The sequence below is a fragment of the Microtus pennsylvanicus genome, chromosome 6, assembly GCF_037038515.1.
Source record: "Microtus pennsylvanicus isolate mMicPen1 chromosome 6, mMicPen1.hap1, whole genome shotgun sequence".
NCBI classification, from domain to species: domain Eukaryota; kingdom Metazoa; phylum Chordata; class Mammalia; order Rodentia; family Cricetidae; genus Microtus; species Microtus pennsylvanicus.
The window spans coordinates 10,744,027-10,766,140 of NC_134584.1; positions in this window are offsets into that span (position 1 = coordinate 10,744,027).

A 22,114-nucleotide genomic window follows, 5' to 3' on the forward strand; every position below is an offset into this window, starting at 1 on the left:
TCCTGTAGATTCAACCGTATTTGCTCCCTGTTACCTTCTTTCTGCACAGGGTGGTTGACCTTCACCTGACAGAACATTTGAAGCATGATAAGGAGCCGAGGCAATGCAAATGCCAGTGCTCTCTATTTGGCTGTTCTGAACGGCGTACATATCTCAGAGCATCATGTGGTACCCAATGTGTATGAAACTTTTATTTGCCTGTTTTACCTAATTAGTTTCTTTTTAAACGGTGGCCAGGAACTACACTGACCTCAAGGGCTTGGTTGGATGTGCTGGGCTAGCACATGTCCTGATGCAGGGTGCAGCCTCTGCAATCTGCTTTCCTTACGACATGGTGAGCAATCCTCATCCGCCCAAAAGAAACTGGAAGTCTGCAGAAATTCAGCCGGGAGTGCGCAGCAGCAGCAGCAGCAGCAGCGACACAGAATGCCTGCACGTTACCAGTAGAGAACAATCTGCGTGTGTGCTGGGGATTTAAATGCTCGGAAATAATGTGACCTATCAAAACCAACAGATTAGCACTGAGATCCCATTAAAATGTGTGATTTATTTTTGACTTGAGATTTTAAGCTGGGAGGTTTAAGAAACTTTGGCTAGGCTTCAAATAGCGTTGAGCAGCTTAGAAGGACTTGAGATTTACTATATTCATAAGTTTAATTTATTACATTAACTACAGAGGAGAAGTCAAATATATTATATTTATAAATGCAGTAAAAATGTTTAAAAGAATTTAATTAAACAAGTTGTAAATGTGGCTGATTATTTAAGGTGGATCTGCCTGTTCAACTGAAACAGCCATAAAAGCACCTGGAACTGAATGGGTGAGATTTGGCAAATTTATGAAAAGAAGAGTAAGATTTATAAGTAGGGTGTAAATAGATTTAAGGAAAACAAGATTCTTTAAGTTTTATTTGAAGAAATTGAATCTTAGCTTGGATGATAAAAATGCCATATATTTGAGGGGAGGGTGAGAGGCAACTTCAAGAAGCTCACAGAAACACAGCAGCACCGTAAGTCACAGAGCTGAGACCCTGCAGTGTCCTCACACAGGAAGAACTACAGACTTCTGTGACAGTTGTCACCAGCTCTTTTAGGGCATGTCCCACAGAGCAAAGCAAGTCTGAAACTTCAACACGTATGTGATAGTGACTCTCTGCGGGATGCTGCCAGGTACCCGGACGTCCTTTAATTAAAGATACCATGCTTGGCTGCTCGGAGACCTTTGTGGTCAGTTCCCGAGGGACAGCATATCCACTAAGAGTCTCCTGGACGGATGTGCTCTCCTCCGTGCAGGTGTACAAAAGACTGGCTATCTAGGACCAGTTCTGAATGGTCATTCTGGCTCCTGGGCCCTCTGTTGGTTTGACCTAGACTGTTTGGTCCTACATCACAAATGCAGGCTATTCATATCCGTAATCTCTCTCTCTCTCTCCCTCCCTCCCTCCCTCCCTCCCTTTGGGCCTTGTTAGAGTTCGCACAGGACCCTGAGGCCCTCATTGCTCCTGGCAGAAGTAAAATCTCAAAACCTAATACTTAACAAATATTGGTGAGCAGGGCTTTGATTCCAATTTGTCCCCATCCTACTTCTCCTCATGCTGTGTCATAGACACAAGCACAATAAGCATTTGAGGGACCCGAACAAGAAGTCGAGCAGGAGAAGCTGACGGTTTGGGTTAGCAGATGAAGTTGGGTGAGTTTTGTACAGTTCAGTTGTGTCCATGGCTGAGCAGTTGTTAGAAACCATAGTAGAATTCCCCTGCAGCCCCTGGAGCTCTTTGTCTAGAATCATGACATAAATGTGCATAGACAGAGGTCAGATCTGATCCAACAGTGTGTATGGTCCTGTTATGGACTGTGCCCCCTAAAATACATAGGTGATAGTCCTGTGACCCATTGTAACTTTATTTGTTTGGAGCATCTCTTCAATTATTTTCTGTTGCTACAAACTAAGAACCTGAGACTGTGTACTTGATCAATAATTGGCTTTATTAATAGCTTTGTTCCGGAGCACTCAGGGCATGCTGTGGGTGTTCACTTGGCCCTGGAAAGGGCTTTTTGACCGTGTTACAACATGGTAGGTGTCATAAAGGGAACATAGGCCAAAGCAAGAGCTCACGGGGCAAGCCCAGAAGCCAGGAGGATCCAGGATTCAGAGGCCATTCTTGCTCATTTTTATATCTTATTCTCAAAGGAGCCAAGTGGAGCCCCTTGTGATGCCTCCATTGATCTAACTCCCTTGCCCTAGCTGGCACCTGAGGCAGCCTGCCTCTACCACCCAACACTGCCACAATGCAGGCCCTGCTCTGGCACACAAACCTTGGAAGGATGTACTCGCACCAAGTCTAAATCACGACAGGAGGTACTTGAATTGACACAGCGGGACCCTAGTTTCAGTGTCACCCGAGTCTTAAGATGCCAGGGTGCATAAGCACACAGAGTAGAAGCCATGTGAGGATACAGACATAAGAAGGCCATCTACATGCCCAGGAGAGAGGCCTCAGGAGAAACAGATCTGCCAGCGACTTAACCTCCAATTCTGAGCCACCGAACTGTAGAGAAACCACTTCCGGTTTTGAGCACAAACTCAACATTGTTTGGGGATGGCATCTGGAGCAGACATACCCAGTCCTGGCACCTCAAGCAGAGGTCACAAGGGGAAAACCAAGGTTGGACACATGAGGAACAGCTAGTCTGCACAATTTCTTCTCGTCTTCGAAGATGTAAAATTACAATAAAATGCTTATTGTGCATTCTTGTGGAAACATAAGGGGCATCCATGGAGGGGAAAAGTATATGTTTACCACGCATGCTTTTTATGAAAAGAACTCAAACTGGAATTTATTGGAATTTCCTTTTAAGAAGTCAAACAGCAGCTGTTACAAACACGGAAGCAGATGAGGTCTGTGTCTTCCAGTGGGGGAGGTTTCTCTGTGTAGTGACAGCGTTACATCCTGATGGAATCTGGCTGCCTTTCATGAAACAGCTACAAAATAGAGCTAACACGGGGAGACAGTCAGGACACTCAGGGGTTCAATGTGGAACGGCTCTTCATATTGAACGGCAAGTCAATATACGTACCGTAAAAGCAATTGAATGATAGTTACACAGTTCAATAAACCGGGACAGTCACCGAGTGGACAGCCTAGAAAAGGAGGGGAAATCACACTCAGAGGAAGCCGTGAGAGTGCTTATACTATTTTTCAGTATTTTATACCATAGACGGTATTTTATGGGTTTTGTTGCAAAAATTAGCTTTGCATCTTTGTGTTTTGTTGTATTTATGACTCTCATTCTACATTAAAAAGTCACTACCACACTTGATGTTTTTGTGATTTTTATTACTTTTTCTTAAACCACCTCTGAACCCCAAATATTATCAACACTATCGCTGCTGGGCTCTTACTAAGCAACTCAGCAGTGCTGGTTTCGTTTTTAAGAAATGTAGTTCTGTAGAACATCCCATGGAGGTGGGGGTTCCTTAGACTTCCCACAGGACAGGGAACCCTGATTGCTTTTCGGGCTGAGGGGGGGGGGACTTAATTGGGGGAGGGGGAGGGAAATGGGAGGCGGTGGCAGGGAAGAGACAGAAATCTTTAATAAATAAATAAATTTAAAAAATTTAAAAAAATTTAAAAAAAAGAAATGTAGTTCGTCAGTGTGCTCACGGCCCAAAGAACACTATAAAGAAAAGGAGACTTCCACTCAGGAACATGAGATGACTCAGCGGTTAAGAGTACAGATTGCTCTTCCAGGGGACCTCAGTTCAGTTCCCAGCACCCGTGTTGGTGGCTCACAACTGCTGATTAAGTCCAGCTCTGTCACCTTCTTCTGGCTTTCATGGACACCCAACAACACACACACACAAACACAAGAAAATGATTGAAGACAGTTGTTTTCTTAGAGCGGCTTTCAGGAAACCAAGCACTTTCTCTCTTGGACTTTTCCCTCCTGATCTATGGACATGCTCAACCATAGATTAAAAAGAAAGAACAAATCGCTCCTTCAATGAGTAATTTTACACGACGGTGCTGAGGCCTCTGGGACTGTTTACCGCCAGCCTTTTCTCTCACCCATTGTGAGGCATCAAACAGTGGTGCCCAGGAGCCCGAAACCCTGACTTCAAAAATAATAAATAAATGCAGAAATCCATAGTGTTGTACAAGTAATAGCATCTTGGAGTTGATAAAGCACACACATTTAATCCTCCAGCCAGTGAGTGGGTCACTGTTTTCAACACCACAGTCACAGATCTCCCTCAGGAAGCTGGAGAGGAACCTCTTGGGCCCATGCAGAACCTGACAACCAGATCCGTCTGCTCAGAATCAAAAGGTTTGCCAAGGATGCCAGAAGATGGCAGAAACCACTGTTGTTGGCTTCACTGATGTTGAAATTATGTGATTGGCCAACAGCATCTTTCAGGTCCCTCTTCCGGTACAAACAGGGAATAGGATTCTGCTGATACTCTAGCATGTGGCCTTTGATGACATTAAGACTTAGATTCCACAAAATGCCTAAATTGATTCTGTTGTCTGTCAAAGGGACTGGGGACAGAGAGCGGGGATTTCTCCCAAGCTTTCAAGATTCAGTTTCGTGCCCCTTGCTAAACAGAGCTCACCTAGGCACAGGGTCCAGTCTGAGCCTTCTTTCACTGTCAACTCTTGCAAGTGACAGGCCTCTACCTCTGCACATGGAAGGTAATCTCCATCCATGAACATGACCACATCAAGTCCCTGTGATATTCCAGTCACGTGACTAGCCTGCCCACAGACTGCCTCCAAGCCCACAGAGGAGCAATGAGCTGAGACCCAAGTCCTGAGCCCTCACAATCATAAAAATGTCTCTCCTTGGCAAAATACATGAATAGATGGGTTGGCCCGAATTTAGCTTTTTGGAGATTCATTTAATTTTGTCTCAAGTAATTAGTTTATTTATCCTCAGAAAGTGACCCTAATCTTATCCATTTTGGAGTCTTTATTACTAACAGACATAATTGTTGCTAAGCAACGTCATGCATTATTATTTCTTCATCTAATTTAAAAATCTCAATTCCCAGTAAAGGTCTTCAGAAAGAAGTTATTGTGCAGGGTGGGCCAAGGACCATTTTTCACTGTAGCCCATTCAATTTAGAAAAGAAATTACAGCATACTGCTTAATCATCATAAAATGATTTGTGCAGGACATTTCCTGTCTTGCTGAAGTATAGCTGTCTTCCTTTACTAATCAGATCTATTTAATTTATTTTAAACTTTCCCAAACGGATTTCCCTTCTCCTTCAATCCTTGCCCCTTCCTCCATACCCCTAGCACTCAAAACAATTTATGGACATTCCTTTGCGTAGGAGCCTGGAGACATGGAAAGGGAAACTGGAGAATACAAAATAGACTCCCGTCATCACACAATTTAGACCTGGGAGAGGGGCCTCGGTGGAGGGATGAGCAGGCCAGTTAACCACTTACCCAAAATCCCAACTTTTTTCAGAAGATGCATTTCCCATTGTAGTTCCTGATACGGATGCCGTGGAACCGGCTGTTTGTTCTAATAATAGTCTGGCTTCGTTTCCAGTGTCGTGGGAGAGCATTGCTGAGGTACGCTCCCAGAGGATGGCATGTCATGTTTTCTCAGTCACCCAATAATGTTTCTTGACATAAGATTAATTTCTTGGCAAAATTTGTTGGCAGGAAGTATGTTCCCATAAAACAGGGAAATCATTGCTGCACCGCGACCCCCTCGACGTGTATTGAAACATCAAGTGAATCAAAATGGACCATAATAAGTTCTTCATTTATCATGATTGCCTGGAATCTGGAACAGCCTGCAATACAAGCTCGCAGCTTTGGACTAATGAAACGAGCTCTAAATGTGGAATATTTTAAAGGAAATGTAATTTGGTTACCATAACAATATGAAGAAAATCTGATTTTCTTAGCGCTGAAGACTCTCTCAGGACAAGATTGATTTTTTTCCCTTAAAATCTTATTAGGCATCTTGGTTTATATGGGAGTGGGGGAGAAGATGTTTAAATTACAATTGAATCCAAGCCCAATAAGTTACTGGGGTGGGGTCAGTTTATTCCTGGTTCTTCTGATTTATTTTCAGTGTAAACACGTGAATTGGGGTCCAAGAGCTAGAAACAGCTAGTCACAACTAGACAAGAAAGTGGTGAAGGTCCAGACTTCAACAGAATGGTTCATCAGGATGTGTGATTGTCACATGACCCACACTCTCCTCCCGAAGGAGACAACCAAGCACACTGCCAAAGAGCCGAGAATGCCAGAGTTCAAATCTTAGCTGCCCTGCTTTCACTCCGTGTCTGTGGCTCGCCTGCCCCATCCCTTCCATACCTCAATACTCATATTTCTTAACAGGCTTAGAACAAAAGCTCAAAATGTTGCCATGAGGATTAAAGCAACCAGGGAAAAGGCCTGGGTCCCCCAGGTTGTCAGCTGGTTGCAAAATCCATGGAGCACTTAGAATAAAGCCTGGCTCATCAACTGTGCCAAAGGCATTCTTTATTTCTCTCCTCTTGTCAAGAGTTGGGGGAAAATTTTAGGATCCAGAACTGGTGGTAAAACTGAAAGAAGGGGGAGCAGTGTAGAGCTAGATACAGGAGTATCCAGCACATAGGTCCTCATTCTGGAATGCCTTATGAATGAGGCAGAAGGAGAGCAAAGACTGCCTGAGGAGAGCCAGCCAAATCTGCTGGCCTCTGAATTCCGATAGAAATATATAGACCCGTTAAACACGCATAGACAGAATTCTTTCCGAATTCCTGAGTAGCCAGTAGTATGTGAGAGGCACATCAATTATTTATACACAAATATGTACTATAAGGTGTAAGATATGGTGTGAAAATACTTTACCCTTTTGAGTATTTAAACTATCAAACCCACTCTCGTAATTCCCAGGGCAAGAGAAACATGCAGGCCCACGCATTTCCATGTCTCAAGCCAACAAACTTGGAGGCTAATCAGCTTCTTTTCAATGACTTTGTCAACTACATCTGTCAATGACCAGAAAGGTCAAACTCAAGATGGAAGATGTTTTCTCAGAGCTGTTATGTGCACGTCTGTGGACATTCCTGCCCTCCTCCTAGGCCTACAAACAGCACCTACCTGCAGGCCTAGGGGTGGAACACTACAGGGATGGGTGTCCTTCAGAGGACGACCTGAGGAAGACACCTTGCACTGACCCAGGATGCAGTGGCTGTGAACAGGAAATACCAAGGCCTCCAACTCTCAGAATGAGCCCCAGAAAGTCGGGCAGAGGTGAAGGGTGAGTACAACCTTTTCTCACAGAGCCTTCACCTGAGAAGAGGAGACGGTGGACAGGGCTCAGGCTCACCAACTGCAGCTCTCTGTAGAGATCTTGACTCTGAGTCTGTCTGCTCAAGTGTCAGCTTAAGTAAAATTGAACTTCATCAGAATCTGTCACATACTCGCGGTTCCAAATGGCTCCAGATTTGTGCCCAAAACCACATGAAGTTTCTAGAATCAAATCCATGTCTCCAGTTGTGTTTCAATTACACCCGCCAGCTCCTGAACAACCCTTCAAGCTCACCTGCCCCCTCTAGCCATGGTTCTCTAATTCCACCCTACATACACACTCACACACATATATACACACACACATATATACATACACACACACACGCACACACACACAAACACACACACACACACACACACACTCTCTCTCTCTCTATGGTAGATCTACATTCCAGACACACGGTCCTTACAGTCACTTCCCAGTGACGGGATCATGGTACTTCTCCAGAAACAAGTGAGTTAATGTACACTGCATCGAAGATCAAAATATTGGCGTGTATCTACTATACGTATGAAGGTCACCGTGCAAGGGAGGGAGATGTCATGGTAAATGGAGCCCACAGGTATTCTAAATATAGCCTCAGCCAGACCTGGCTCTAATAGTCCAGGGGCCTTTTAGGAAATTGCTTTCCCATGCTGCCCTTTGTAGCTGACAAATATTGATTTGAATTGTGTTTTGAATAAACAATGAAAACAGTGTCTCATATAGAAATTGAAATCCACTGTTTAGCAACATAAAAAGTTCAGAGGAGCCTGACTTACAGTTCTAAGGTTGTTTGGTGTCTTTCGGAGTCAGTGAGAGTCTCAGGCAAGCCCCTGGAACCTTCTCTCCTGTATTGAAAAGGAACATGGAAGCTGAGAACCCTTATCATGATCACCATGTTTAATGTCCCAATTCCATACTTGAGGACCCAGGCTTGGGGCTAAGACATAACAACCCAATGTCACAGGATCACTGCGAAAAGGCTGAGGAGTTCCCTTAGAAGTGATTTGGGTCTATTTACCTGTGAGGATTTCTTAGGTCTGAAAGTCTCTACTTAATGTGAAAATGTTTCAGGAATCCATGGAAGCATTGCAGCTCAGATGGAGAGTGGCCGCCTCTGCCAGGGTGGAAAAGGGCAGCGGCAAACTGAATAGGCACAGGGCTTATACAGGGCTTCTTAGGGACAGAGCTTTTCCAGGGAGAAGAAACATTCAAAAGATTTTTGCTTAACTTTTTGAAATACACCGTGCCCAGCTGTGACCTCTGCTTCCCACTGTGCAACAGCTGTCCACAACTTGTAAGCTCCACCCACAACTAACTCTCGCTTCCTCCCCTCATCACTCCCTCTCCAAACCCCATGCTCAACTCCCAGTATTTTGCCACAAGGGGCCAAGTAAAATTTAGGAGTATATATTTCAATGCAAAGAAAGCTGATAGAGTATTTAACGAAGAACCATAAGCACGAAACACTATCTCACACATATTTCTGATACACTCCATAGCAGGATGCCATCATCAGCAAACTGACATTTCAACACAAGGAAGCGGCTTCAGCTCCTATTCTCTGCTGACTCCTTCCAAGACAGCCTTTCCAGAAAAGTCTTTAGTGATTCACTGCTAATGGGGTTTTAAAAAACTTTTTAATTAGTATATCAGATACTACTTGGAGGAGTTAATTAAGAATGCTTAGTAATATTAAATCTCTGTCTGAGATGTCCATAGCACCAAACATCAGGGCAAAGCTGGCCCCAGTGTTGGTAGCATGGATCATAGGTTATAGAGTAAAATTTATGCCATCAGCTGGGTTAGCCAGAGACTCCCAAATGCCTGCGTATCACTTGCCTTCTTCTGTCTGAAGCATACGTGTCCTGCCTTGAGCATGGCCAGGAGTGGTAGACTCCTACTGACCTCTAAGAAAACCACATAGGAAGTTTTCCAAACCTGCACCCTCCCAATGGCTCCTTTTCACCGAGGAAAGACAACAGTCGCCTGCTGGCTTGTGAGAGTCTCTGACTGAGGTCATGCTGCCACGGCAAGGACTGAACCTATGTCAGCCCTTGTTCCTAAGGATTGGCAGAGGACCTCAGGTGGTAGGACTCAAGGAACAATTGACACCCGAGCACATAGCAGAGGAGCAATTCCAGGTGTGCAAATGAAAGCAACTTGGTTTCCTTTCATTTCTACCAAGTGTGTAACCACTCAAACTAACTCATTCAGTGTGCTTTATAAATAGATGCTTCCCTCGGATTTCTCAGGAATCACACTTGGAACTAGGAAACAGCCAAGGGCTGTGTGAGAAGGTAGAATGGGCTAATTTGATAGGCCAGACATTTTAATTGTGTTTACTTACACACCCAGAAATAAGTTTGAAAAGAGTCTCAAGAAAACTATTGACATTATAGAGGTGGGGGGTAGATGATTACTCAGGAAGAATTAAACAATGACCTGAGACAGAAGGATTTAGACCATTAGTGTTCACTATGCTAGTCCCTGGTACACTCAAGTACCCATCATCACCATTATCATTTTCTCCTTCTCCTGCTTCTCTCTCTCTCTCTCTCTTTCAGAGAAAGATGTAGGGAAGGAGAGAGGAAGGAAGGAAGGAAGGAAGGAGGGAGGAAGGAAAATTGCAGAGTGGTGGGATCATTGATGTGAATAGTACACTTAAAATGGTCAAAGTAACCATTTGATTAAAGGTGGTGGTGGCGGACACCTTTAATCCCAGCACTTAGGAGGCAGAGGCAAGCAAATCTCTGTGAGTTCAAGGCCAGCCTGGTCTACAAGAGCTAGTGCCAGGACAGGCTCCAAAACTACAGAGAAACCCTGTCTCAAGAAAGAAAGAAAGAAAGAAAGAAAGAAAGAAAGAAAGAAAGAAAGAAAGAAAGAAAGGAGGGAGGGAGGGAGGGAGGGAGGGAGGGAGGGAGGGAGGGAGGGAGGGAGGGAGGGAGGGAGGGAAAGAGAGAGAGAGAGATGGCCAAAGCCTAGCAAGGTGGTGTGAGTTTACAGTCTCAAACACTCAGGAGTCAGGACCTCCTGAACCCAAGAACTCAGGACCAGCCAAGCAGCATAATGAGAAGTCATCTTTAAAAATAAGATGCAGTATCCGTCATCCTCGCTCACAAATGAAAGGATCACCCACCCTGTCTTATTTGGGGGCTGTTTCTGGCTACAGTAAAATCCTTCTATCCTCATTAAAACATTTAGTATCTTCAATTAAATTTAAGAGTAATACATCCAGCTAACAAGGCAAAACCAGCCTTTGACATTGGGTTCCACCTCTCACAATTAGTAGGATTTGGGGGGGGGGTCTTCAAGATTTGGGCAAGCAAGTGCCATGACCAATCAGATTATGACAGCATAATTCTCATGGAGTTGAGAGTCTGCCAGTTTAGGGCTGGAAGACCAAACCATGACTAATCAGTCCCGAGCATGCCAGGCCATTGCCTTGAACACTTGTAAGAAATACCATCACCATCAGGTAAGTGGGGCATGGTGCCAAATCATTTCTCTGAGACAACACACACACACACACACACACACACACACACACACACACACACACACACGTGTGCATGCATGCCCACTCTCTCATATGCATAAGTTGTACAGGTCAGAGGTTAATGTCAGAATGCCTTCCTCACTCACTTATTTTCTGAGATGGGATCTCTCACTGAACCAAGAGCTCTCATTCCGGTGGACAGCTGGACAGCAAGCCCTAGGATTCACCTGTCCCTGCCCCTCGGTGCTGGGCTTACAGATATGCACCTCTGGGCCCAGCTTTACACGGGTGCTTCAGATCCAAACTTGGGTCTTTATGATTGTACAGCAAGCACTTGCCCACAAGCCATCTCTATAGTTCTCAGACAATGACACAATGTCCCCACTTCCTGCTTTCAACTGCTTGTTGTTCTACACTAATTTACTGCGATTTTCCTTCTAGCCACCTTCTACCCTCCAACAGCCTTATAATTGCAGTGATTAGGAGCATTAGAGCAGACAGAAGTTTGTAAGAGGAAATTAGATCCATTTGGGTATTGCCCTACCCAATTAGAGGAATTATCATGAAATCCAAATACTACAAACCAGAATTTAGAGGCTTCCACACAGAGTCAAGTCATTCCTCATTGTACACATTGTGTTGTCCATTATTATCAATTGTCACAGAAAATATGAGCAGGTGCTCAACCAGATAAGTGGAAGTAACAGGGGTGTTTTGTTTTTAACTATTTATTAAAGATTTCTGCTTCCTCCCCGCCACCGCCTCCCATTTCCCTCCCCCTCCCCTGGTCAAGTCCCCCTCCCTCGTCAGCCCAAAGAGCAATCAGGGTTCCCTGCCCTGTGGGAAGTCCAAGGACCACCCACCTCCATCCAGATCTAGTAAGGTGAGCATCCAAACTGCCTAGGCTCCCACAAAGCCAGTACATGCAGTAGGATCAAAAACCCATTGCCATTGTTCTTGAGTTCTCAGTAGTCCTCATCGTCTGCTATGTTCAGCGAGTCCAGTTTTATCCCATGCTTTTTCAGACCCAGGCCAGCTGGCCTTGGTGAGTTCCCGATAGAACATCCCCATTGTCTCAGTGTGTGGGTGCACCCCTCGCGGTCCTGAGTTCCTCACAGACATGGCTACTGAGATGCTTTGGAACTCAGCAATTGCCTTCGCCTCCCTATTGTGCTTGACACCTCCAGGGGGCGCTCGCCTTGAAGTGTTCTTCTTTGTATCAGCATTAGAACCAGCTCCTGGTTTTCCTCCTGTCCTCATGACCACTCCTCCTGGGTAAAGTTAGTGGATATTAGATCTTCCATGTCTCTGTACTGGTATTTCTACAGGGTCTACCATTGTCCCACTAACTTTCCTATTGTACATGGTTTCCTTGAATGGTAAAGCTCATCCATCGCTACCAAATATATACATGATGCTAAGTCCCTCTCATCAGCTCTCAGTTCATGTGTCCTCAGCAATCTCTGCACTTATATCCCATACACAATCCAGACTCCATATACCTGAAGCTATACCCATGATTCCTTGTCAACCTCCTTCTTCATGATGTATGATGATGTATGAACCAAATTGAGAGTTCCCTCTAAATGATGTGAGCAGCTGGAACATCAGACTGTGACATTACTTGAAATCACATCTTTGAAATATAATTAAATGAAGGATATAAAAATGAGGATCATCCTAAATGTAGGGTGAGCTCAAAGACTGGAGAGGTCCTTTTAGAGAAAGACAGAGAGAGAGCTGAAATTCAGACGCACCTAGGAAGAAAGGCTGTGTGAAAACCGAGGAAGAGACTGGAAAGATTTGTCTCAAAGACAAAGAATATCAATGACCAGATGTAGCAGCTGAAAAGCAAGAAAGAACACAGAACAAAATCTACCACAGGGCCACCAAAAAATAATTGAATCTTGCTGACACTAATGTTGAGACTTCTGGCCTCCAGAACCATGTGATGATAAGCTGATGTCATGTTAAGCCATCTTGTTCATGGTAATTTGATAGCATAGCACTGGGCACTACCAGGAATGCAAGCATCTAACCCCTATCGGTGCCTTCCTCTCTTATTTTCCATGTCCAAACCATCACTTAACCTTGATGACGAGCCCTACCCAATAAACCCCAGACCTGACCTCCACCACCTTCCTTTCACCAGGTTGTTCTTCAGAGCCTCCTCACTGACCTCCTGCCTTCCCTCTCTCAAGGATTCTACCTTCACAAAGTTCCACAAATGCCTTTCCAAACACAGAAGTGTCGTGCCTGCACAGCCAGGAACCGAAAGCGAGTGAAGGACGTCAGGATTGAACATGCATACACCTCTCGAGCTGCTAGAAGAAGCCCTTTATTGAACAGCACCACGGAGGTTTGATACCTAACCCAGCCAGGTGGGTCAACAGGTGAAGACCTCATTGCCTGATCCTTGATTAAGGCCAGGGCAATGCGTGCTCAGGAAGGAGGGTTGGTAAACAACTTTGACACAGGCCTCAGAAGCTCAAATCAAAAGGGCACTAGCGGGGAAGAGCAGCTGGAGGCCAGGACTCCAAATGGCCCCAACACAGAAGAGATCCACACTCAGTGGCTGAAACATTAAGAGTTCCCAGCACATACTAACAACCCTTCTGGCTCAGTCCCGTGCATTTCTCCAACTCATCAGATTCCATCACTGGCTCTGTACCACCTGACTAGCTCCTAGCTGCGTACAGGTCTCTGTCCCTGGTAAGCACCTTGCGCAGGCTAGAACTTTAACAAACCCAGGGGCTCAGTTAAAACAGTAGTAAGGCATGGTGGTACACATCTGTAATTCTAGCCACGTCAAGAGGCCAAAGCAGGGAACCTGCCTAAAATATAAGGCCAGCCTGGGCAAAATAGCAAAATGCTATCTCAACTGTGTTCCCCAGTCAGTGCTTAATGCTTAGTCATCAATCAAACAGTGCTCGTAGTACCCATGGCAACAGGACCATGATCTTAAAGCAATCTCCATGATTGTGATGGGCTTGACCCTGTAACCACTAGTCCACAGGGACAGGAACAGCTGGAGCAGCAGCACCAATGAGCAGCGTCTCACTATCAGCCCCTGATTCCGTCTCCCAAGCCAGCAATAAATGATATATTAGGTCCACATGGAATTACTGCGACTACTTTCCCACTGTGAGAACATAGGCACGGATGGGGGTGACACTTGGGTAGCACTGAGCCCATCTGGCTAATGTCTCCATCTGCCCATTGGCAACTTGACTTCCATCTGTGACTTTGACTCCCGTTTTTCTATGTAACCTCTTTACAGGTTCCTGGGATCCAGATGGAACTTCCCTTTGTGTGAGCCGTGTTGTTCTACTTCCACACATGATCTGCAGAAGGTGGTGTCGTGAGAACAGAAGGAGCAATCAGTAGGAATCGAGAGTAGGAACAATTGGAGCAGGATTCCCGAGTACCAGAGAGAAACTTAAGAATCTAAAATGGCCATCCAAGAGCAAAGCCAAGCGTCAGCCAAGCTCAGGGACCTGCTGTTTAGTCATGAGGGAGAGAACCAAAGGGATGTGAGAAAAAGAGAGAGAGGGAATGTGTGCGTGCTGAATATGTGTATGTGTCAAACTAACTACGAGACTCTTAAAATAATAATGATAGCCCAATCATCCCTGAGATTTGGAGGACCCCTACTAGGTCCTCAAAGCTAGTCATTGTAATAGTCATAGAAATCCCACAATAGCTGTCTCTAGCTGGGGGTTGACAACTGGTAGTTGCCCAGTCAGCAAGGCAGGATGCCTCAGAAGTCCCAACCTGGCAGTGGGAGCCCGGAAAGTTCCTAGAGAGTGACTGGGCCCTATCTACAAGAAAAGTGTGGAGATGCTGATTCTGCTGTCTGGGCTCTTCAGAGGCAGCAACAACAGAGTAAATCAGCTTGGGTGGCAAGAGAAAGGACAAGCCAGCAGAAGATGGGATCAGCTTCCTTCTGAAATGCCCTTAGAATCTGAGCTGCTACCTGGAGGTGCTGCCCACAGTCGGGGTGGGTCTTTCTGTATCAATCCAGGTGATCAGGTAAAGCTTCCTGCTCAGGGGATTCTAATTTGTGACGAGCTGACATTAAAACCAACCACAATACCTGCAATTAGATGGTGTACTGTCATAGCAAATATGGGGTCCCAGGAAAATAATCAAGGTCCAAGAAGAAACTAGGACCCCAGATAAGGTATAAGGGATTTTTACCTGTGGGGAGAGGAGAGCAGCACTTCTTGGAAGGTGGAAGAAACGTATTGCTGCCGGAGAACTTAAGCAATTCCCAGGGCGCATTCAGAGTCCTCTCATCTTTGAAGCAACATAGTTAACAGTTGGATACTACCTTACTTCACCTCCTATTACTATGAAGAGACACCACAACCAAGATAAGTTATAAAAGACAGCATTTAATTGGGGGCTTGAGTACAGCTTCAGAGAGTAAGTCCATGACCAACACGGCAGGGAATATCGCAGTAGGCAGGCAGGCCTGGCACCAGAAGAGTGGCTGAGGCAGAGAGAAGAGGAAAATGGGCCTGACATGGGCCTTTGAAACCAGTGATAGATTTCCTCCAGCAAAACCCCGCCTTCTAATCTTTCCAAACAGTTCCACCAACTGGGACCCAAGGATTCAAATACATGAGCCAGTGGCAATCGTTCTCATTCAAACCACCTCAGATGTTTTCACAAACCAGTCGTGGCTTCTTGAAAGAGCAGAGGGCTGTTGGGCATCAGACTCAGCCAATGGAGCCATGAGAGGCGGAGGAGTACTCCAGAGGCACATGAAGCCAAATGAAATGAAACAGTTCATGGGGCCTGCCTAGGCGCTGAACAGATGGCAGCTTCTCAGCCCCCAGCTCCTCCTCTGCAGAGTGAACACACGGGCTACCAGCCAACACTGATCCAGAAGACAAGAGCTGTAGAGAGCATGTTGGGACTGGACAGCAAAAGATGTTGACAAGAGTGTCCAAAGGGACTTTGGCTTAGACTCGCCTGTGAAGCCAGGAATGTGAATTTCCTATCAGAAGCCAAAGAGTCCTTTCACTAATGCATGGTCAGAACACAGAGGCGTAGGGGTACTTGGAGACACCAAGTCCTGCTTCACAGTGTACATGGAGGAGAACATAGCCACCATGCATGTTCTGTATAGAAGGAACGCAGCCGTGACGCTGCATCAGCCTTTGCAAGAGAAACCTCGGTTGCAGAAGTCAAATAGTAGAGAGCAGGAAAAGGAACCTGTCCTTCCCTCACCCCCATTTCATTCTCCCTTTGCTCTTGGGTTCTATTTATTTGCTAAGAGACCTGAGGGCATTGCTTTAAGATGCTGAAAGCCCAGCTGTCCTGGGTTGTAATTAGTTTTAGCTATCAGCAGAAAGTACCTTTGTCTTATTTCTGGAAAGTCAAAGCCAATCGATACCCCTGCATTTATGCCTCCCCTGGCTAATCAGAAGGTCAGCTGGTACAAAACCCTCCACCCTGGGGATGGGGGGGGCGCGGTCCTGAAGACTATCAAAGGAGCAAAGACCATGCTGCCTCCCTGTGAGGAATCAACAGAGGTAAACTGAAGGGCACCAGCCAAGCATGGTGATGGCGTCCTGTGTTGACCTCGGAGAGCAGAAGGCAGGACTTGGATAAAAGACAAATACACATTCCTGAGTTTGTGATTTTCCATAACCTCAGGTCCCACTATTAAAAATGAAAATGCTAATTGTTTACAGTCAGCCCTTTGGAGCAAAAGGTTATTAAACTCCTTCCATGGTGATTGGCAAATGAAACTAAGGCACTTTAAGCCCTGCTCAAACTCCCCTGACAGCCCAGGAGCCCCAGGTACAGACCACTTTCCATTTCAAACATGGATGCTTCCATTTCAGAAAACCTTAAGATCACACATGGTTTGAGGGGTAGGAATCCTGCTGTAAAATAACTCCACATCTGATTGGAAGAAATATTTCTGATGACATCTAAAACTGAATGCTATTTCCACTCTCCTGCCTACCAGGCAAGCTCAGAGGCCCTGGAGAGTTCCATCAAATAAAATGGGAGCCAAAGGCAAAATGGCTGAAGGGCATAGGCAGTATCCAGACTATTGTGAGAGCTTGGGAGGAAACATCTCCTTCTGCCATCCTTATGCAAGTAGAAAGATAATAAAAGGAGACAGGGTATGGAGAATAGCGCCTACCTGCCCCTGAATTAATTTCAGGCTCCGAAAACAAGATATTCCATGACAAAACCAGATTTAAACAATACCTATCCACAAATCCTTCTCTTCAGAAAGTACTTGAAGGAAAGCTCCAACCCAAGGAAGTTAGTTGTATCTGCGAAAACCCAGGTAATAGATAATCCCACACCAGCAAATCCCAAAGAAGGGAAACACACACATACTACCACCAAAACAACAAAACCAAAAAATAATAGGAATTACCAATCACTGATCATTAATATCTCTTAATATCAGCGGATTCAATTCGCCTATAAAAAGGCACAGGCTCACACAACAGATATGAAAACAACATCGTCCTTCTGCTGCACACAAGAGAAGCTGAGGTGGAAAGATCTCAAGCTCTAGGCCACCTCAGCAGCAGAGCAAAACCCTGTCTTGGGAAAACTAACAGTATATTGGGTTGGAGACAGAGTATGGCAGACATAGAGAAAAGGACACTTAGGGAAATGGGAAAGAGAATCTGGCAGAAGCTGAACAGGGGACAGGCTCCAACAGCCCCAGAGAAAGAGGATACCTTGGGGCTAGGAAAAGCTACAACCCACACTGAGGGCTGCCTCCAGAACTGTTCTGTCGCTGGTCTTTAGTGCACCAGGCTCCATCCTTAGGATCCCTTGGTTGTGTATTCGTCATCTTTCTATTGCTGTAACAAAACACGATGCTACAAAAGCTTATCAAGGAAGAGTTGTTCGGATTGGCTGTCCCAGAAGACTTTGGGGTCCATAATGGCATAGACACCATGGCAGTAGGCAGCAGACACAGCAGCTGGAGCAGGAAGCTAGGATCTGAGAACTCCCATCTCCAACAGTGAGCATGAAACAGAGACAGCCAACTGAGAATGGCTCAAGGCTTTGAAACTTCAAATCCTACCCCAAGTGATATACTTCCTCCAGCAAGACCAAACTTCCCAAACTTCCCCAAACAGTGACTGGAGAGGAAGTATTCAAATGCCAGAGCCCATGGAGACATTCTCAGTCACACCACTACAATCTGCAGCAGTAGTCAAAAGCTGGTCCATTATGAAGATACAGCAATCGTCAACTACAGACCAATGACCCGTATGTGCCAGAGTAAAGGACCACAGATAACTGTGTTTTCATAGATTTACTGTGGGTATGAATGGAAAGGAAAATAAAAAAGCAACAAATAAAGCAAAAAATTAGGTTCCAGTCTTAAGTCAGTTGCCATGTGCTCTTTGGGTGCGAGACAGAACTTTAATTACACACCCTTCCCAGGCAAGTCCCGTGGCTCGGAACTTTTGGTAGAAGCATGAGTCTCTGTGGCATCACCACCCAAGTCTAGGTAGCATCACACTCAACTCTGACCTTATCCTTAACACAGAGCCGCAGAGGCAGGGCAGATGTGTGTGCTCAGCACCCAAGTTCATTTCAGCCAGACTCAGCCTCAAACGGATTTGTGCTAAGACTTTTCAGGTGACTGGCTGAGGTAAGAGCTGATATGACTTAATGGTGCCGATGAATTATGGTCTTCCATCCTGTCAAAAAATCCTCCATCTGACTTTCAAGGCTCTTTGGTCTGGAGCACAGATTCTCTAGCCATTCTCACACAAGTGCCCCGTTTCTTTCCTGATTCCCTTTCCCAAGAGCTTTTACAATTCACAAAGTCAGTCCAAGCTCAGAGCTCCCAGACCCCAAGGTCCCTGGGTACCCTAGACCTAACTGGACTGAGGAAGACCTCCCTCTGTATCACTGCACACATACAGTCTGAGACACACACACATGCACACAGTTTGTGACACACATATACACACACACACATTCTGTGACATATGTACACACCACATGCACACAGTCTGTGACATACACATGCTCACATACACACACAGTTTGTGGCACACATACATGCCACACACACAGAGTCTGTGACACAATACATACCACACATACAGTCTGTCACACACTCACACACACACACACATACACATGAGCACACACACAGGATATGACCTTACAAGCAAGGTTGTGCTTAAGAAGCTTGGAAAGCAGGTGACACCCATTGCTAACAGATCAGAACTGAATGGGTAGTACTGGAAAGGTGTACAGAATTCTTAATAAAGACCATTCCTCCAGTATTTCTCCCCATTGGTACACACCTATCCCCACACTAACAGGAGCCCAAGGTCAATGTGCCAGCAGATTTGATGTCTGATGAGGGTCCAGTCAGGCAGAGAGCAGTTGAGGAAAGAGAGGAGGAGACTGGAGCTCAGCTGCCATGAGAGGCTGGCAGCCACCAAAAGCTGCAGAGAACACGATGAGGCTTCTCCCTAAGAACCTCTAAGGGATGCCCTGAAGCTTAGCCATCCCACTGTGGTGTTCCAGTGACGCTAACTCAGACCTCTGACCTGTGGGAGAACAAATGGTATCAAGTTCTTCACGACAGCTGCCACAGGAAATCCGAACTTAACATTAGGCTTTTTATTACACTAAGATCTCTAAAATTAAGATTTATCTTGTAATCAAAAATAATTTTTATATGAAGTGGTTATGGTTTTTTAGTGATATATTTTTTAAAATGGTATACCATACAATTAAAAAAAAAATTTAGAGTTGCTAGGATGCCGACCTAGTTTTAAGCACTGAGAAATCCAGCCCTCACTGTCCAAGCCTCAGAACAATCAAAAATGTCGATTATAGCGGATCAAAGCAGTTCATAATGACACTTCAGAATGAGGAGTAGAGAGAAATTTCCTGTCACTATTTGCCATAGATTAATTTGAAAATTAGTGACCACAATGAAAGAATTCAGCTTCAGTCAAGTCTTGCCAGTAAAAGGCGTTCCACAGAAATCGGCCATCTGGTTGCTGGGGAAAGATCAAGTTTACAGAAGACTGCCAGACTCACTAGCAAGAGGGGAATCACAGAATCAGGAAATTGGCCTTCTAAGAAACCATCACACAGGCCAAGATGTCCAAACCATGCATAAGCTCTCGGGTACACGGCTAATGAGAACTGGACATTGATATGGTGCCAGAGTTGCACCATGCAGATGATCTTCTAGTAAGGATAAACCAATAGGTGTGTCACAGAGGGAATCAATTAGGCCGTGATTACTGCAACCTATTGGTCAAACACATTATAATATCATCAAAATATTATGTGTCCCAATGCAACATGTATTCTAGTGAAAAATGTGTGATTTGCAACTATTCATCCTATAAAGGCAACTTCTGGTCAAGAAGACACAGGGAGGAGAGGAAAACAAGTTAAATGACACCACAGGAATAAATCTGACAGCTTCAGAAGGGGAAGCATCATTCAGCCTGGTCTGAGTTTCTTTACAACTCAATGGAGTCAACCTTGCCTTGAACTGAGGACTCCACAGTCAGAGCCCTGTGTAGTGAGAGCTGAGGTTCAGCTTAAACAAGCCAAGTGAACTGGGTCTTGGGGATTGGCTAGAAAATCTAGAGCAATCCAATATGGAAATATTGGCATTAATGATGGGACAACACCTGACTGGCTAGCATAGATAATAACATCTTCTCTCGGTTTTTAAAATATAGAAGAGATATCTCTCTCTTTCTCTCTCTCTCTTCCTCCCTCCCTCCCTCTTTTTCTCTCACAGAAATAATGTTCCCTAAGTTTTAAAAGTGATGTAAGGATAAGAAAGGGTTTTTATTATTTTATGTTCACTTGTCTGTAGTTCCTAACTTTTAATATTTCCAAACTGTGTTTGGAACAAGGAAAATTATATCTTAAATAGAAATCAAGATCCACTCAGCATTTCCACTTTGAACAATATCAAAGACTTGCTAAATTGGCCAACATTCTACCAAAATAACTATAGGTACTGGACTAAGCCTAAAACACCCTCTGAGGACATTATTGAAAGCCCAGAAAGTAACGACTTCTCCTGAGAAAACAGAACTGGATAATCAGTGTCCTAATTTATTTTCTGGTGTTGTTATACAACACTGACTAGAGCCAACTAGGGGAGGAACGGGGTTATTTGCCATGTGCTTCCATGTTGCAGGGCATCATTGAGGGAAGTCAGGGAAGGAACTCAAGCAGGAACCTTGAGGCAGGGACTCGAGGCAGGAACTGGAAGCAGAAGCAGAAACTTTGAAGGCATATTGCTTACAGCTTATTTCCTGGTTCATGGTCATCTATCTTTCTAATACATCCCAGGCCAACCTGCTTAACAACGGTACTATGGTAAGCCTGTCCTCCTACATAAATTATCAAGCAAGAAAACGCCCCCAGACCTGACTTTTGGGGCAACTCTAGTGAAAGCTCCCTATTCCCGAGCGTGTCAACCAAGATGGGCAACCACAATCAGCCATCACAGTTAGCTTTAGAATTAAAATTTCTAAAGCAGATACTAAAAGAATCAAAATCAGGACAGAACATCTAAACTAGTCGTCATGAAAATAAATAGACTGAGAAAAGGGAAAAGTAACAAGGGTGCATGTGGCAGATATTAATGCATACATGTGTCATGATAATGAAAATGAAACTTCCCATTTAAAACCAAAGTCATCGGACTCAATTAAAATAGACAAGTGCATACAGTTTACAAAAATGCCTGAAGGAAATAAAAGGATACCAGAGAGTGAAAGAAAAAAATATAGGTGAAAAAAGGTAAAAAAAAAAAATGTAACCTGAAGAAAGCTATTAGCATCCTATAGACCGGAATATAATTTTATAGACCAGGTGGATAGATAGATAGATAGATAGATAGATAGATAGATAGATAGATAGATAGATAATAAGGAGATAAAACATAACTATAACATATATGTGATACATAGATGCATATAGATAAAAACACACATATGTATATAAACTTATATATTAGATATACAAAATATAGGCCAAAAAGCATTTTTAAACATAGAATGCTAATAAAATTACAGTTTTAATTTACCAGGAAAATATGATTTGAAACTTGTATGTAACTAAGAAAATCAACCTAAATCCACAAAGCAAAACTGGTAAAAACTTCTAGAGAAAAGTCCAAGACAACAAACCCTATAAAAATGTTCACATACAGAAATGTTATCAATTGATCTGTCAAGAAGATAATTGCATATTTGCGTGTATATTATTAAATCTGAAACAATTTTAACAATATAATTAATGATG